Source organism: Manis javanica, chromosome 4 (genome assembly GCF_040802235.1).
Source record: "Manis javanica isolate MJ-LG chromosome 4, MJ_LKY, whole genome shotgun sequence".
NCBI classification, from domain to species: Eukaryota; Metazoa; Chordata; class Mammalia; order Pholidota; family Manidae; genus Manis; species Manis javanica.
Genome location: NC_133159.1, coordinates 65,050,157 through 65,065,485, shown reverse-complemented (window position 1 = coordinate 65,065,485; position 15,329 = coordinate 65,050,157). Strand labels below are relative to the sequence as shown.

Below are 15,329 nucleotides of genomic sequence, written 5' to 3'. Positions count from 1 at the left end.
ACTCAGACATATTTCAGAGCTTGTAATCTTAAATATCAAACTATATTCTCCTATCAGCTTTGTCCAAAAAGCCAAGGGGGAAGAAATGATATTTAGCACAGTATAAAGATGTCTCCAAAAAAAAAAGGTAAATGGAAATGACAATATCTGACATTATATATTACCTACTTAAAGTAATATTTCCTCTCATATTTTAAGGAAAATGTATTATGCTAGAAGCAAAGTGTTTTGAGGTTTAAAAAAAAAGCCTAACAGGTTTCAAAAGAATTTGGAAATTCTAATAGTTTAAAGTTTTATACCACTATCAAACGAATAGGATTTATGTATACCTATCAGTAGAGAAAAATCCTAAAAAGCAACTGACTAAAATTAAATTCTCTACATAAAATAATTTACATTAATAAGAGTGAACAAATCCAACGAGAGATTCCAGATTCAGGCCTTGATTTATTGGTCTACCCTGTTTATTTGTTGGTTTCACTGAAGTGATCGTTTAATAAGTCTCTTAAAATAGGCTTGCAGCTGTGAAAATATATCACAGGAACATGTGATACTAGCAAACATTATCACCAACTCTTCTCAACAGACAATGACAAAACTCAGAAACATTTATTTAAATAATTAATCTTAAATTTTTTCAAGCAAAAAGCAAATCACCTAAACGATGCCTTAAGTTCTCAGTTTAGAATACATTTTAAAGAAAAACATTTTTTAAATAAAATCTCCTTAAACCTTTTTTAAAGGTTTCAGAAAAAGAATAACATTTTATTAGAGCTGCAATATTACTTCAGAAGCAGAGGTCAGTACCAGTGTAATCCCAGTATATGGGAGCATGCAATTTATCATGAAGAGGGTTCTTTGTTTTGCTAGATGAAACTTGAAATGTCCTTTCTTTCTAAATGATTCTTCCTCCAAAAGGGCATATTTCAAAAACTCATTTTAATATTTTCAAAAAGTAATACTATTGTGGTTTACACTGAAGCACTATCCCGCCTAATCTGTTATCTCCCATAGTCCACAAGTACCATAAAAATGACCACACAAGAAATCTAGTAATAACAACAGCTTCAACAAAAACAGACAAGACCGACAAAATCCTCAGATAAAGAGCCCAGTGAAAACAAGTTTTGGGATTAGCTGAAGACTTCAAACATCCCAAAGGTGTTTGCCCTTCTTAAGGGAGCAAAATGGACTGGGCCTTATCTCCCTTGGTGAGTAATAACTTTGCTGTACGTGAAGTAGTATTTTGTAAAGGCTCTGAATAACTGTGAAAGAAATGTCCAAAGTCCCAAAACTATTTCAAGTTGGGCATTAAATAGACTAAGTTACAATTTAATATAGGCTATTTTTCGTAAGTTTATATTGCCCTTTCAAATCAACCACGGAAAATTACAAATAGGTCTTTCAGTTAAAGAAAGCAGGCTGACTGAAAAGCAATATGGAGGTACCTCATAAAACTAAAAGTAGATATACCATTTGACCTGGGAATCCCACTCCTTGGAATTTACCCAAAGAATACAACTTCTCAGATTCAAAAAGACATATGCACTCCTATGTTTATTGCAGCACTTTTTACAATAGCCAAGATATGGAAGCAACCAAAGTGTCCATCAGTAGATGAATGGATAAAAAAGACTGCTACATATACAATGGAATACTATTCAGCCATAAGAAAGAAAGAAATCCTACCATTTGCAACAACATGGATGGAGCTAGAGGACATTATGCTCAGTGAAATAAGCCAGGTGAAGAAAGACAAGTGCCAAATGATTTCCCTCATTTGTGGAGTATAACAATGAAGCAAAATTGAAGGAACAAAATGGCAGCAGACTCAAGAGACTCCAAGAAGTAACTAGTGGTTACCAAAGGGGTGGTGTGTGGGAGGGCAGGTGGGGAGGGAGGAAGAGGGGTATTGAGGGGTATTGTGTTTAGTACACATGGTGTGGGTGATTATGGGGAGAACAGTGTAGCACAGAGAAGGCACATAGTGCATCTGTGGCATCTTGCTGCACTGATGGACAGTGAATGCATTAGGGTAAGGGTGGGGACTTGATAATATGGGTGAATGTAGTAACCACATTGTTTTTTGATGTGAAACCTTCACAAGAGTGTATATCAATCACACCTTAATAAAACATTTTTTTAAAAAAAGAAAAAGAAAGCAGGCTGACTGCATCCATTATCTCACTAATAGAAAATTAATGAAAATGGAAATGGACCCATAATAACCACTCTTCAAGATGGCCCTCAATGATTCTCTCTTCCTGATGTTTATACCTCATTCCAGACTGGTCAAACTGGCATAATGAACAACATATGGTGGAAGTGATGCAGTATAATTCCTGAGTCTCGAGCATAACCATCCTTGCTTCATCCGACTCTCTCACATCACTGCATTCAGGGGAAGCCAGGCGCCTTGTTGAGCACCAGGCCTGGAGTCAGCAGGCATGAGGGCAGGAGAAGAGAGTGTCTTGCCACTCGGTTTCAGCCCCAGCAAGATCACTACGAATTCAGTGTGACCAAAGAAATGACAGGAGAACATTTCTTTGGGGTGAAAAGGGTTTATTATCTGGCTTGTTTTGCCAGCGGTAGGTCGAGCACTAGCGTCTCTGCCTCCGCCCAGAGCGCTAGGCCAAGCTCTCATAGCACAATAGCTTACTGCCTACAGGTGTGGAAGCAGTAGCCTAGCAACAGGCCAGTTACATCATCAGGTGGTTTAAGTTCAGTGAGGATCCTGGCCATAGGAACCCCAACTTCCCCGCAAGGAGGAAGATTGAAGAAGAGGTATTGAAAATGGAAGGTTAAAGGGAAGTCTGTGTCCAACCACGTATACTCATCCCACATCTCATTCTACTTCCTGCTCCTTTCCCACCAACCTTTCCCACCAAAGCAGCTTGCAGTGCAGAAAAACAGATTTTCAACCAGAGAGCATTTCTCCTTAAAAATTATTTGAACTAGCTGAGGAGAGTAAGTCGGCTAGGTGAGTGATGGGCCCTCAGAGTAAGGCCGCTTCATTCTGTGGTGCGCCCTGCCTCGCCTAGTTGCAGCCATTCATCCTAAAGAAAAGCCTGCTAATTGGCACACCTCAAGGAAGTGAACTGCACACATTTAGCCTTCCCGGTCGTCTCTGCTTGGGAGACACAGCTAAAGCAACCCTGCAAACATATACAGTTTACCTAAGAAAATCAATCCAGTCACCAATTAAGTTTTCAATTTTGAGAACACCATCAGCACAAGAATGAAAGCCCAAGATAAAAAGATGTTAAAAATTGATCCCAGAGGAAGTAAGATAATTCAAGAGAAAGAATTTTAAATGGTAGATACTGACTATTCTGATTATGACTATTCTGAACGTTTATCCTTGTTACTTTGTAAATATTATTATTTTGGATCATTACCAGTAAGAGCTGTCAGGTAGAGAGGTGGGAATAGCAAAAGCTTTCCGAGTTTTCATTTAGAGTATGAGTAGAGGCATGTGGATTATAAGAAATAAGACTTTCTCTTTAAAGAGCACACTACAGATGGATTTAAAGATGGCAGCATGAGAGGAGAGACAGAGGCTTCCTCCTAAAACTGGATACAATTAGAAATTTTAATTGGTGCAACTAATCCTGATAGAGCAACAAGAAAGAGGACACGTCAGACTGCACACACCTGGAGAAAAGAGCAGACCTCACAAAACAGGGTAACGTACCAGAGCTGTGGTTCCGTGGGACCCAAGCCCCTCCCCCACCCCAGCTCACTGGTGGGAGGAAGACAAACAGAGCAGGGAGGGAGTGGAAGGCTTGGGACTGCTCCTATCTCTGGAGATCTGCATGGGGAGCACAAACCTACATTTCATGGTGCTTTCATGAGACTCGCATGACTACCGGGTTAGAAAGTTAATACAGGCAGAGTTCCTGAGGAGACTGGGATTCTGGCTGCTTGTGGAAAGCAGGGATCCATATCTGGCTGCTCTGGGACACAAACTTATCCCTGTGTGCCCGCCCACTGGCTCAGGCACTGGAGACAGGCACAGCAGCCAGGAGGCAGGGAACAGCTCTTTCCTACCCCAGGCACAAGTACCGCTCCCCTGCAACCCCCGACATTGCTTCAGGGGCTCAACAGCTCCAGAATAGTGCTTCTGGACACTAGGGGGCACCATATACAAACATGAAACGCCAAAGGAACCTTGTCCAGAGTAAAATTGTTAATACAACTCCCGAGAAAGATTTAAATGATATGGACCTTGTGACACTTCCTGAAAGGGAGTTCCAAATAAAAATAATCAACATCCTAATGGAGGTAAGGAAAGACATCCAAGAACTCAGGAATGAATTCAGGTCAGAGATCCAATCATTAAAGAACATGATGGAGGGTAATAAAAACACGTTGGATATGGTGGAGGAGACAATACATGAAATAGAAATTAGAGAATAGGAATACAAATAAGCTGAGGCACAGAGAGAAAAAAGGATCTCTAAAAATGAAAGAATATTGAGAGAACTGTGTAACCAATCCAAGCGGAACAATATTCACATTATAGGGATACCAGAAGAAGAAGAGAGAGAGAGAAAGGGATATAAAGTGTCTTTGAGGAGGTAGTTGCTGAAAACTTCCCCAACCTGGGAAAGGAGATAGTGTCTCAGGCCATGGAGATCCACAGATCCCCCTACACAAGGGACCCAAGGAAGACAACACCAAGACACATAGTAATTAAAATGGGAAAGATCAAGGATAAGGACAGACTGTTAAAAGCAGCCAGAGACAGAAATAAGATCACATACAAAGGAAAACCATCAGACTAACAACAGACTTCTCAGCAGAAACCTTACAGGCCAGAAGGGAGTGGCACAATGTATTTAATGCCATGAAGCAGAAGGGCCTGGAACCAAGATCACTTTATCTGGCATGATTATCATTTAAATTTGAAGGAGGGATTAAACAATTTCCAGATAAACAAAAGCTGAGAGAGTTTACCTCCCACAAACCATCTCTACAGTCTATTTTGGAAGGACTGCTATAGATGGAAGTGTTCCTAGAGTTGGATAGCTGTCACCAGAGGTAGTAAAATCAGGGTAGGGAGGGTGGAGCAGCTGATTGCAAGGCAAATGTAAAATTAAATTGACTATCTCCAAAGCCAATCAAAGGATAGAGAAAAAGTATAGAATCTGATACCTAATATATAAAGAATGAAGGAGGAAGAAAAAGGAGGAGAAACAGAAAAGAACCTTCAGATAGTGTTTGTAACAGCATACTAAGTGAGTTAACTTAGACTCTGAGATAGTAAGGAAAGTAACCTGGAACCTTTGGTAACGATGAACCTAAAGCTTGAAATGGCAATAAGTACATACCTATCGATAATCACCCTAAATGTAAATGGACTGAATGTACCAATCAAAAGACATGAAGTAACAGAAAGGATAAAAAAGCAAGACCCATCTATATGCTGCTTACAAGAAACTCACCTCAAACCCAAAGACATGCACAGACTAAAAGTCAAGGGATGGAAAAAGATATTTCATGCAAACAATAGGGAGAAAAAAGCAGGAGTTGCAGTACTAGTATCAGACAAAATAGACTTCAAAACAAAGAAAGTAACAAGAGATAAAGAAGGACATTACATAATGATAAAGGGCTCAGTCCAACAAGAGGATATAACCATTATAAATATATATGCAACCAACACAGGAGCACCAGCATTTGTGAAACAAATACTAACAGAACTAGAGGAGGAAATAGACTGCAATGCATTCATTTTAGGAGACTTCAACACACCATTCACTCCAAAGGACAGATCCACCGGGCAGAAAATAAGTAAGGACACAGAGGCACTGAACAACACACTAGAACAGATGGACCTAATAGACATCTATAGAGCTCTACACCCAAAAGCCTCAGGATACACATTCTTCTCAAGTGCACATGGAACATTCTCCAGAATAGACCACATACTAGGCCACAAAAAGAGCCTCAGTAAATTCAAAAACATTGAAATCCTACCAACCAACTTTTCAGACCACAAAGGTATAAAACTAGAAATAAATTGTACAAAGAAAGCAAAAAGGCTCACAAACACATGGAGGCTTAACAACACACTTCTAATTAGTCAATGGATCAACGACCAAATTAAAATAGAGATCAAGGAATATATAGAAACAAATGAAAACAACAACACAAAGCCCCAACTTCTGTGGGATGCAGCGAAAGCAGTCTTAAGAGGAAAGTATATAGCGATCCAAACACACCTGAAGAAGGAAGAACAATCCCAAATGAATAGTCTTAACATCACAACTATCGAAACTGGAAAAAGAAGAACAAATGAGGCCTAAAGTCAGCAGAAGGAGGGACATAATAACGATCAGAGAAGAAATAAACAAAATTGAGAAGAATAAAACAAGAGCAAAAATCAACGAAACCAAGAGCTGGTTCTCTGAGAAAATAAACAAAATAGATAAGCCTCTAGCCAAACTTATTAAGAGAAAAAGAGAATCAACACAAATCAACAGAATCAGAAATGAGAATGGAAAAATCACGACAGACCCCACAGAAATACAAAGAATTATTAAAGACTACTATGAAAACCTATATACCAACAAGCTGGAAAACCTAGAAGAAGTGGACAACTTCCTAGAAAAATACAACCTTCCAAGACTGACCAAGGAAGAAACACAAAATGTAAACAAACCAATTACCAGCAAAGAAATTGAAGCAGTAATCAAAAAACTACCCAAGAAAAAAACCCCTGGGCCAGATGGATTTACCTTGGAATTTTATCGGACATACAGAGAAGATATAATACCCATTCTTCTTAAAGTTTTCCAAAAAATAGAAGAGCAGGGAATACTCCCAATCTCATTCTATGAAGCCAACATCATCCTAATACCAAAACCAGGCAAAGACCCCACCAAAAAAGAAAATTACAGACCAATATCCCTGATGAATATAGATGCAAAAATACTCAATAAAATATTAGCAAACCAAATTCAAAAATATATCAAAAGGATCATACACCACGACCAAGTGGGATTCATCCCAGGGATGCAAGAATGCTACAACATTAAAAAATCCATCAACATCATCCACCACATCAACAAAAAGAAAGAAAAATACCACATGATCATCTCCATAGATGCTGAAAAAGCATTCGACAAAATTCGACATCCATTCATGATAAAAACTCTCAGCAAAATGGGTATAAAGGGCAGGTACCTCAACATAATAAAGGCCATATACGATAAACCCACAGCCAACAACATACTTAACAGTGAGAAGCTGAAAGCTTTTCCTCTGAGATTGGAAACAAGACAGGGATATCCACTCTCCCCACTGCTATTTAACATAGTACTGGAGGTCCTAGCCATGGCGATTAGATAAAACAAATAAATACAAGTAATCCAGATTGGTAAAGAAGAAGTTAAACTGTCACTATTTGCAGATGACATGATATTGTACATAAAAAACCCTAAGACTCCACTCCAAAATTACTAGAACTGATATCAGAATACAGCAAAGGTGCAGGCACAAAATCAACACACAGAAATCTGTGGCTTTCCTATACACTAACAATGAACCAATAGAAAGAGAAATCAGGAAAACAGTTCCATTAACAATTGCATCAAAAAGAATAAAACACCTAGGAATAAACCTAACCAAAGAAGTGAAAGACCTATACCCTGAAAACTGTAAGACACTCTTAAGAGAAGTTAAAGAGGACACTAACAAATGGAAACTCATCCCATGCTCCTGGCTAGGAAGAATTAATATCGTCAAAATGGCCATCCTGCCCAAAGCAATATACAGATTCAATGCAACGCCTATCAAATTACCAATAGCATTCTTCAACGAACTGGAACAAATAGTTCAAAAATTCATATGGAAACACCAAAGACCCCGAATAGCCAAAGCAATCCTGAGAAAGAAGGATAAAGTGGTGGGGATCTCACTCTCCAACCTCAAGCTCTACTACAAAGCCATAGTAATCAAGACAATTTGGTACTGGTACAAGAACAGAGCCACAGACCAATGGAACAGATTAGAGACTCCAGACATTAACCCAAACATATATGGTCAATTAATATTCAATAAAGGATCCATGAACATACAATGGGGAAATGACAGTCTCTTGAACAGATGGTGCTGGCGGTACTGGACAGCTGCATGTAAGAGAATGAAACTGGATCACTGTCTAACCCCGTACACAAAAGTAAATTCAAAATGGATCAAAGATCTGAATGTAAGTCATGAAACCATAAAACTCTTATAAAAAAACATAGGCAAAAATCTCTTGGATTTGAACATTAGTGACTTCTTCATGAATATATCTCCTTGGGCAAGGAAAACAAAAGCAACAATGAACAAGTGGGACGATATCAAGCTGAAAAGCTTCTGTACAGCAAAGGACACCATCAATAGAACAAAAAGGTACCCTCCAGTATGAGAATATATTCATAAATAACAGATCCGATTAAGGCTTGACATCCAAAACATATAAAGAGCTCACACACCTCAACTAACAAAAAGCAAATAATCCAATTAAAAAATGGAGAGGAACTGAACAGACTGTTCTCCAAAGAAGAAATTCAGATGGCCAACAGATACATGAAAAGATGCCCCACATTGCTAGTTATCAGAGAAATGCAAATTAAAACCACAATGAGATATCACCTTACACCAGTAAGGATGGCCACCATCCAAAAGACAAACAACAACAAATGTTGGTGAGGTTGCGGAGAAAGGGGAACCCTCCTACACTGCTGGTGGGAATGTAAGTTAGTTCAACCATTGTGGAAAGCAATATGGAGGTTCCTCAAAATGCTCAAAATAAACTTACCATTTGACCCAGGAATTCCACTTCTAGGAATTTACCTGAAGGATGCAGCACTCCAGTTTGAAAAAGACAGATGCACCGCTATGTTTATCACAGCACTATTTACAATAGCCAAGAAATGGAAGCAACCTAAGTGTCCATCAGTAGATGAATGGATGAAGAAGATGTGGTACATATACACAATGGAATATTAGTCAGCCATAAAAAGAAAACAAATCCTACAATTTGCAACAACATGGATTTAGCTAGAGGGTATTATGCTCAGTGAAATAATCCAAGCAGAGAAAAACAAATACCAAATGATTTCACTCATCTGTGGAGTATAAGAACAAAAGAAAAACTGAAGGAACAAAACAGCAGCAGAATCACAGAACCCAAGAATGGACTAACAGTTACTAAAGGGAAGGAGACTCGGGAAAATGGGAGGGTAGGGAGGGATAAGGGTGGGGAAGAAGAAAGGGGGTATTATGATTAGCATGTATAATGTGGGGGGTGGGGGAAAGAGGAGGGCTTTGCAACACAGAGAAGACAAGTAGTGATTCTACAACATCTTACTATGCTGATGGACAGTGACTGTAGTGGGGTTTATTGGGGGGACAAAAATGTTCTAGAATGAAAGAGCAGTACTGATTACACAACTCTCTGATTATCCTAAAAACCACTTAAAAGAGTGTATTTTATAGTATGTGAATTGTATCTCAAAACAGCTATTATATTTAAAAAGACTTTTCAGAGAATAAAAGGCTGTGCTTTCAAACCAATATTTCACAAAGCTTATATAGGAAAATCCTGTTAAATACTATCACAAATGACTGGTCTAGCTTAAAGAAAAGCCTATGCCAGGTACTTGCTTTAATCCACATAGGTAAGAAATCTTCTGGTAATTATGAATAAAACTTTCAAATGATTACAAACTGTTTTAACTTCCAAAGGAATTCTGACCTTATTTTCTTAATAACTGAAAGGAAAAGAGCAACACACAGCAACAATTCACTGGAGAATTCCGCTTTATTAGGGAAAGGTGCTGGGTTATATAGGAAGGGGCATGGGTGATTGTGGTGTTACTTCTACGGGGCTGGTGGCGGTTGGCTAGGTGCTGGGATTGGGAGGGGGGCAAGAGGTGATTGGGCTTCAGGTGGCGCCGGCGGGATCCGAGGACCGCGAAGAGAAGCCGGAAGTTTGCCATCTTACTGGTGGGGGCCCTTCATTCCCCCCCTTTCTCCTCTATGGTGTTGTGGATGTTGCTTTCTCTCTGGCTGCTTCCTGCTGAACGGGGGTGGAGAAGGGAGTGAGGGCTTGAGGATCAGGAGGAAAGGGTTGATAGGACTCCCTACAGTAAGGATGAGTAGATGTGGACTTCTTCAGGTTGGAAATCAATGAAGGTTCCCTGTAACCATAGGTCGAGGACCTGTTGATTCCAATGGTGCCAAGAGGATATGGGTGTCAGGAGCCAGACGTCTGTGGCCATTGTTTCCAGGAATAGTTTCCAGGGGAGAGGAGGGTCCATCTCAGCGTGTGGTGAGGAGGTCACGTGAGGGTGAGGGATCTTCTGTGGCCAGAAGCTGATAGTTCCTGAGTAAAAGCTGGTTGAAAGTTTGATTAGAGATTTTTCCAACTTGGGATTTGATGAACTTTATTATACAGGGTAAGAGGAGACAGGCGAGAAGAATGATTATTATGGGGCCTGCAATGGGCCAGAGCCAGGTGAGGAGGGGATTTGTTAGTATTGAAGAGAATGGGTTGTAATTGGAAGCAGAGTGGAGGCTGGAGGCAAGGTCGGTGAGTTTGGTAATGTCAGTTTCTACAATGCCGGATTCGTTGATGTAATAGCAGCACTCTTCCCGCAGGAAGATGCAGGTGCCGCCCTTCTTGGCTGTAAGCAGATCTAAGGCCCGCCGGTTTTGAAGGGTGACCTTAGCTAGCGAAGTGACCTGTCTTTGGAGAGAGGCTAGGGAATCAGCAGTGGATGTCAGGGCTCTCTCAAGTTTGGCATTGAGATCTCTAACTGCCCATAGAGAGTGACCCAAGGCTCCTCCCGAAAACCCTGCCCCAATGGCTGAGGTGGTCAAAGAGATACCGACCATGATGGGAAGGAAAGCAGCCCTTTTTGTGCATGAGGGCAAGGGAGGTTGGAGCTCAAGGAATTCCGCCATGCTGTAAAGTATAAGCTGTGGGATTAGGGTGATGAGAATGCAGGGTGTGCTGGAGTTGGGAGGCAGTGAAGTGCGCTGGAGGGGGGTGGAGTTGGGCCTACACAGTGGTGGATGGTGAGATTTTCTGCGTATTCTGGTTCCCATAGGGGTATGTCTGCCAGCGGGCAGAGGGGTTGTCTTTCTGCATGGAAGGAGTAGTTGGAAATACTAAGTGGCATGGCGGCCAGCAGTGGGCGCTGTAGTGATGCGCACAAGAAACAATTGGCGGTGTTGAGGGTGTGGTTGAGAAAGATGGTGGTGTCTTGAATGAGCTGTAACTAAGAGTAGGAGGAATAAGACGATGAAGAGGTGCCATCAAGAGTTTGTATAATGACTTTTTCGGGATGTCTGATATCTGATGCAACTTGAGAGATCTGGGAATGAGAGGGAACATACTCTCGAGAGATATGAAGGGCACCGTGGGGGGTCGAAGACCCCCCCCCCCCGTATAGTAAACTGAGGCTGTGACTCTGGCGGCCCATCGAGAGTCCCAGGGATCTGGGATTGATAAGGAGAATGAGCTGTTGGTATATTTCATGAAACGGTTGGAGGACTAATACTGTGGGTACTGGAAGTTACCCATGTAGTGAATGGTGCAAGACCAGTAGGGACATCTCCTGTAGGTGTCTGGCCATCACCTGCAATAGGCTTGTTTTTGGTCATAGAGGAAGCAAAGGTAGGGAGAATAAGGGTAGCTGCTAGTGAACACTTCAGTGGAGGGAGGAAAGTGGAAGTATAAAGGCTCCAAGCAGCTTTTCAGAGGGCAGTCTGGTGTGGCAAAGAGGGCAGTAAATTTTGTTTGATGCTGTGTGTAAGTCTGTCTGACTTTGAATCGCCATACAAAGGAGGCTGGGGTGGTGGGGAAGACAACAGGAATGAGGGAAAAAAAGCGAGAGAGCAGTAAAGGAGGAAAAAGTCATGATTTGGGTATGGATGGCAAAGGGGGTGAACGGGATTTTGGAGGAAAGAGGACAGTAAGGTCAGGAGTCTGGAGGGAGGGAGAGTCTATAAACTTTTGTAGGTTAAGAGATCTTTTAGGTGATGTGGGGACAGAATGGTAACGGGCGCCCTGAATGTCAGTTTATGAGCTTCCTTCTGCAAGAGCTGTCTAGCGGCTAATGCTCGTAGGCAGGGGGCCCATCCCCGAACTGTGGGGTCTAATTGCTTGGAGAGATAAGCTATTGGGGCAAAGGATGGGCCATAATATTGGCCTAGGACTCCTAGAGCTTGACTGGACCTCTCATGAATGTATAATGAGAAGGTCTTCGACAAATCAGGAAGATGGAGAGCTGGGGCTTCCACAAGGACTTGACAGAGCTTAATGAAGGAGTGTCGGGGTGAGGACGATAATGGTTCTTTAGGGGGGCCCTTGCTGAGGTCGTATAGGGGTCTTGCCAACAGGGAGAAGTTAGGGATCCACGCTCTAAAATACCTAGCCAGGCCTAGAAAGGAAAGGATTTCTGTCTTGGTTTTGGAAATGGGCAGGTCGGAGAGGAGCCGTTTTCTGTCTAAGGTAATGGACTTTCTTTGTTGAGATAGAAGGAATGTGAGGTAAGTGACAGGAGGGGAAGAGATTTGAGCTTTGACGGGGGATACTCGGTAACCTCTGGAACCTAGAAGGTTAAGTAGGGAGGCAGTGTCAAGTTGAGACTGTTCCCATGAGGGACTGCAGAGTAGAAGATTGTCCATGTATTGTAATAAGTGGACTTGGAGTGATCATGATGAAACTGTTTGAGGTCCTGAGCTAGGACCTGTCTAAAAATATGGGGACTATCTCAGAAGCTTTGTGGCAAAACTGTCCAAGTGAGTTGTTCAGAATGTCTTGTGTATGGGTCCATCTAGGTGAAGGTGAAAAAATCTTGGGAGGAGGGATCCAGAGGGATAGGAAAAATGCGTATTTGAGATCTAGGACTGAGAAGTGGGAGGCTGAGGCAGGGATCTGCGATTAAAGGGTGTACAGATTTGGAACTAAGGGATGGATAGGGACAATGGCCATGTTGATGAGGCGAAGGTCTTGGACAAGGTGGTAAGATCTGTTGGTTTTTTTAACAGCTAATATGGGGATATTAAACAGGGAGTGAGTGGGTCTGAGGTAATTTTTGTTTAAGAGATCTTGAATGATGTGTTGGAGGCCTATGATGGCTGAAGTGGTTAGTGGGTATTGGGCCTGACAGATATACTGAGAGGGGTCGCGTAATTTGATAGAGGCAGGAGGACATAGAGATACGGAGGGGCTTGTAATGTCCCAAACTTTGGGATTTACAGGGTGTATGAGGGCGGAACCGGAGCTTTAATTGGGTAGAGGGGGGTTGTCGGCTATGAGGGCTATCAGAAAGGGAGTACTGGGGGCTGAGGGAGTGGATATAGTTATGGAAACGTGCAGGAGAGAAAGGATGTCCCGTCCTAGTAAAGGGATGGGACACTGGGGCATAACCAGGAAGGAGTGGGAGAAAGGTATGGGATTGTCTTGGATTGTGCATAAAAAGGGGGGAGGGCTTTAATGGGAAAATCTGTCTACCTCCTACCCCGACTATAGGAGCAATGACAGGAGTGGTAGGGCCCTGGTATTCTGGCAAGACTGAGAAGGTGGCTCCTGTATCTAGGAGGAAGGAGATGGGGAGACCGTCTACTGTTAAAGTAACCCTGGGCTCCTGTTTTGTGATGGAAATGGTTGGGCGAGAAGCTCCCGGGCCCCGTCAATCTTCTTCTGCCAGCCCCACTACGGTGGGTTTAGGATGGGGGTTGTTCGTCCAGCCTCTCCTTCAGGTGGTTGGGCAATCAGATCCCCAGTGGCCCTTTTTGTGGCATCTGGGGCATGGGGTGTAGGAGATCTGGGGGAGGGGCATGCCCTTGACCAATGTCCCTCTTTTCTGCACTTGAAACAAGCTCCTGGGAGGGGGCTTGTTTGTAGAGGGGCACCCAGGTTGTGGTTTTATCAGCTGGACCAACATTTGGAAATTGGCCTGATCAGCCTTTTGTTTATGGCATTCTTTCTCCTCCTCCCGGTTATGGAAGACTTTAAATGCCACTGTTAGGATCTCAGTCTGTGGGGTAGCGGGGCCCTGTTCTAACTTTTTGAGTTTAGCTTTAATGTCGGGTTAGCTTTGAGCTAGGAAGTATGTCATAAGGACATGTTTTCCTTCAGGTGTTTCTGGGTCTAGGCTGGTATACTGTAATAGGGCTTGAGTGAGTCTGTCTAAGACCTCAGAGGGGGTTTCATCTCTCTTTTGAATTATGTCTTGGAGCTTTTGAAAATTGACTATTTTACGACCTGCCTTTTTCAGACCTGCTATTAAGCAGGAGGCAAAAATATCTCGAGAGCGGAGACCTACAGTGGTGTTATAATCCCAGTGTGGGTCTTGTTTGGGGACAGCAGTGGGGCCAGGGGGATAGGTGGGGTCAGTCCTGTGGGTTTCGGTAGCGTGCATTTGGGCGAAGTTCCAAACTCGTCTACACTCTTCAGGGAGGAGAGTATTGGCCAGGAGCATGAAAATGTCATGATGTGTGAGGCTGTAAGACTGGAGGGTCCATTGAAACTCCCTGATGTATGTCGTGGGATCAGTGGAAAAGGAACCTAGGCGTTTCTCTAGTTGGGCTAAATCTCCTAAGGAGAAAGGGACGTGAATGCGCACGATGACTTCGGATCTTGCTACCTCCCAGAGGGGGGCCATAATTTTGGGAGGCTCTTGGGACCGAGTCTGAGGGGGACTGAAGGGTTCTGGCTCAGTCTGTGGGGGAGTGATGCGGTCTAGCCATGCCTAGTCAAGCAGGTCCTGAAGTGCAGAAGGGGGGCAATGAAAATAAAGATAGAATCAGACTCACGTGTTGCCACCCAGCAGCCCAGCTGCTTGCCTCTGCCGCTCTAGTTGGGCTTGAACTCATGACTCTGAGGTTAAGAGTCCCATGCTCTACTAACTGAGCTACAGCAGGGCTCCAGTTAATTGCTTATGGAATGCGTAAACAAAATGTTCTTTGTTCTCCATTCCTGCCACATCAGCAAGTGGGGGAAGGGCATAGCTAGAAGCAGGGGTGGTGTTTCTACACATCTTCAAGGTCTCCCTATTTTCAGAGTGAGGAGTCTTGGCTCGTCATTGAGGACAAGATATTTTTTTGTGGACAGATAACTTCCAAGGACTGCACCGGTTGTTCTCTAGCTTGTGCTTTCCCATGTTGCGTTCAGACATGGGGGAAGGTGCTTTCCCATTCACCCTACAAACATGTGAGAAGACAAAGGTGTTCCCTAACAGGGGAGAAACAGGTGATGAGTGCAAAGATGGAGGAGGCCCCCGGGACCTAGTTAAAGGGGGGGTTGAAAGGCTCAGGCTTAA

General features: G+C 42.7%; 1 protein-coding gene across 3 annotated transcripts in view; it reads right to left on the bottom strand.

Moving 5' to 3' along the window:
• The window catches only part of LOC140848918 (mitoguardin 1-like), a 106,255-nt gene that overhangs the window by 2,810 nt on the left and 88,116 nt on the right, over positions 1 to 15,329 (bottom strand). For 2 of the 3 annotated variants that reach the window (XR_012130219.1, XR_012130220.1), the window contains exon 3: positions 9,811 to 10,392. The exons of the other annotated variant lie outside the window; for it this stretch is intronic. The gene's annotated coding sequence lies outside the window, so the exon portion shown is untranslated. Of the gene's footprint in view, positions 1 to 9,810; positions 10,393 to 15,329 lie in introns of those variants that run through there. 3 annotated transcript variants of the gene reach the window in all.